Source organism: Nestor notabilis, unplaced genomic scaffold (assembly GCF_000696875.1).
Source record: "Nestor notabilis isolate BGI_N333 unplaced genomic scaffold, ASM69687v1 scaffold21302, whole genome shotgun sequence".
Taxonomy (NCBI): domain Eukaryota; kingdom Metazoa; phylum Chordata; class Aves; order Psittaciformes; family Psittacidae; genus Nestor; species Nestor notabilis.
In genome coordinates this window covers 3,533-6,722 of record NW_009918242.1, presented here as the reverse complement: position 1 = coordinate 6,722, position 3,190 = coordinate 3,533, and positions in this window count along the sequence as shown.

The following is a 3,190-nucleotide window of genomic DNA, read 5'->3' as shown; positions in this document are numbered from 1 at the left end:
GAAGGGGCTGAGGCGCTGGCACAGGGTGCCCAGAGAAGCTGTGGCTGCCCCATCCCTGGCAGTGTTCAAGGCCAGGTTGGACACAGGTGCTTGGAGCAACCTGCTCTAGTGGAAGGTGTCCCTGCCCGTGGTGGGGTTGGAGCTGGAGGAGCTTTAAGGTCCCTTCAACCCAAACCTGGCTGGGATTCTATGATGAAAGTTGGCCTTCATTACTCTCAAGACTTGCTCCCTCACTCCATAGGAAATCCTGCTTCCTCCCAGGGTTTTGCAGGACTTTTCCCACCACAACCAGGACCTGGGTTTGCTTCTCTTGTCCCTTCTGCTGCTTCTTTTGGTTTGTGTTCAAGGACAATACAATTGGAAGCGCTGGGGACGGCAGCAGCCCCAGCCTGTCCCAGCTGCATCCTTGTTTCCTTCCAGCTGGATAATAAGGGCAGTATTAAACGCAGGCTGAGGCTGGGGGGAATTCCCTGTCTGAGATTTTACATTGCAGACACTCACACTTTGGGGTTTGTTTTCTCTGCACCTTTAGCCAAAGCTCAAGAAGGTTTTGGTTTGGCTCTTGTTTGCTGTGAGGCTCAGCTGGAGGAGAGCCTGGCTCGCAAAGCCCAGTGCAGCAGCATTAAGTGCTGTGCACCAGTGATGTTCCCCAGACTGCTTCATCCCATGGGGAAACAATCCATATAAAGTCTGGAAAAGCTTCCTCCTGCCTCAGAACGACAGCAGGAGCATCAACACCTCCAGGGAAACATCCACGGGGTGACGGAGCCTCCTTCACCCCGGGGTGAGTTTGACTGGGAGGATCTGTTGCAGCTTTGGGGCGCAGGTCCCACAGCCCCAGCAGGACCCGAAACACGTTCCCAGCTTCTTCATTTGCTCACCTGAAAAGCGGGAAAACAGAATTCCCCAATCATGGGCATGTCTGGGCTCTGTGCAAGAGGTTGGCAGTGGGAGCGCAGAGCGCGCTGCAAGCCCAGGCTGGGCACAGGGGAGATGATCCTCCCCCAGCATTCCCATGGCACTGAATGAGATGGAAAGATCCCCAGAAAGGAACCGGACTCCTGGGACAAGTGAAAGGGGGATTTTGGTGTGGGGGAAGCCTCCTCCATGGAGAAGGGTTTGGTGGGGAAAGCAGAGCCCTGTGCCCCCCAGTCCTCTCCTGGGGCCATTCACTGGCATGGGAAACTGTTCCTACTGAGGACAAGCCTCGTTTATTGTAGTTTAAGCTGAACCTCAGCTGAAGAAAACCTGCTGGTGATGTGTGTGATGTGGGGATGCTTCGAGTTCTCCCTGGGCCGGCCAAGGTGAGGATGCTCCTGTTCAGGTGGGGGCAGAGGTCCCTGAAGACCTGTAGAAACTAAGAGGGGATCCAGAGTGCTCCGTCCTTACAACTATGTGCTCCCAACCCTATTGTTTGGAAGGCAAGAGGCAGGGAAAGCTGAGCTAGGGAAGGGGAAGTGAAAGACATCCTGGTCCTCTGCCCGAGGGGATGTCCCAGGGCACCCAAGCCCTGCAGAGCCCCCTGAGCACCCAGCAGTGTCCCACAGCACCTCGATATTGAACCGTTCAGGCAGTTCAAGCCCCTGTGAGCTGCACAGCACACGGGGGTGAACACTACAAGGTTGGACTGATGCTCCCCGGCTGCTTTAGCTCCTGTCGCAGCAGCAGAGTCTCTTCTTTATACACTTATTTACTTCCTCGTGGTTTGCAGGATTTGTGGGGTTTTATCTGATTTGCCATCGTGCTGCAGGAACCTTTCAAGCCCTGTGGCAGAACACGACAAACCGCTCAACAGAGGAACGCAGATGCAGGAGCTCCACGTTTCTGTTCAGAGCAGGAGCTGGAAAACACCAGATGAAAAGGCACAGCTGGATTCCTATTTGTGCTGTTTGATGCTGGCTCTGGAATACACCTGGAAAACCAATTCCTTGAATAATCTAGAAGAAAATCTGATGTGTTTGAGCTTTATTTTTGCTACTGATTCACAGGCAGAGGATCTGTGATGCTGCCTCCCTAGAAGCTTGGCATTGCAGAGCCCGGAGAACATGAGCTTGGCAGCTAATCCGTGTGTCCATCCTGGCTCTGTGCTCTCTTCCCCAGGGAAACGCTGCCCACGGGTCTGAAACCAGAGCTAAAGGCAAGTGACGGCTTCACCTGGGACACACGGCTCCAAAGAGGTGAAATCCCAGAGGAGAAACATGTTTCGTTTGGAATACATTGATCTTAAAAAGCACTTTGCTGATTCCTGCCCGATTCAGCCTCACGAGAGGCTTCCTCCATGTTCAACAGGGCAACTGCAGCTTGGTTGGGAACGTAGGACAAGAGGAGCCGGCCTCAGGCTGCCCCAGGGCAGGTTTAGCTGGAGCTGAGGAACAATTCCTTGCCCAGAGGGTGCTCAGGCATTGGAACAGGCTGCCCAGGGCAGGGCTGGAGTCACCGTCCCTGCAAGTGTTCACAGCCCGTGGAGCCGAGGCCTCAGTGCCAGGGGTCAGTGGTGGCCTTGGCAGGGCTGGGAATGGTTGGACTGGATGAGCTTAAAGGGCTTTTCCAACCTGGTTGATTCTGTGGTTCTCTGAGCCCTGGCGTGATTCAAAGGGACTGAGCCACTAAATCACTTTTGTTTATCATCTTTCCAAGCTAAGTAAAGTGGAAGGTGCATGAAGCACGAGCAGGCAGTGAGCAGCAGCGTGCAGGCAGATGAACACCTACAGGCTGTTTATGGTGAGCAGCCCTGTCAGTGGGAGCAGGTCTGATCACTGCCTCTTACACAATTAGTGTCCAACCTTTTCTCTCCTGCCAGAGCTGCCAAAGCCTCATTTCTCCAGCCTGGACCCCAAGGATCTGCCTCCACCAGTGACAGTGGAACACGTCCAAGCTGGTGTCCTCCCGGGGTGTGATTCAGCTGCAGTCAAGGATGTGTGTGGGTTTGAATCAATACAGACACAGCCTGAGCTTTTTAAGCTTTTATTAGAAGGAAGGACGAGCAGTGAACCTCCTGCTTTACTTCTCCAGGTCAAGCAATGCAGCCTTCACCCCAAGCACAACCCTGAGCAGCCACCAGAGAGCTGCAAGAAGCAGTTCCCTGCTCCACAGGTACCTCCAAGGACACAAGCATCCAGTCACTTTGCATTTGAGGGGTGCCCATCTCTGCCGGTTGCACCACAGAAGATAATATGGTCCTGCCAGGACC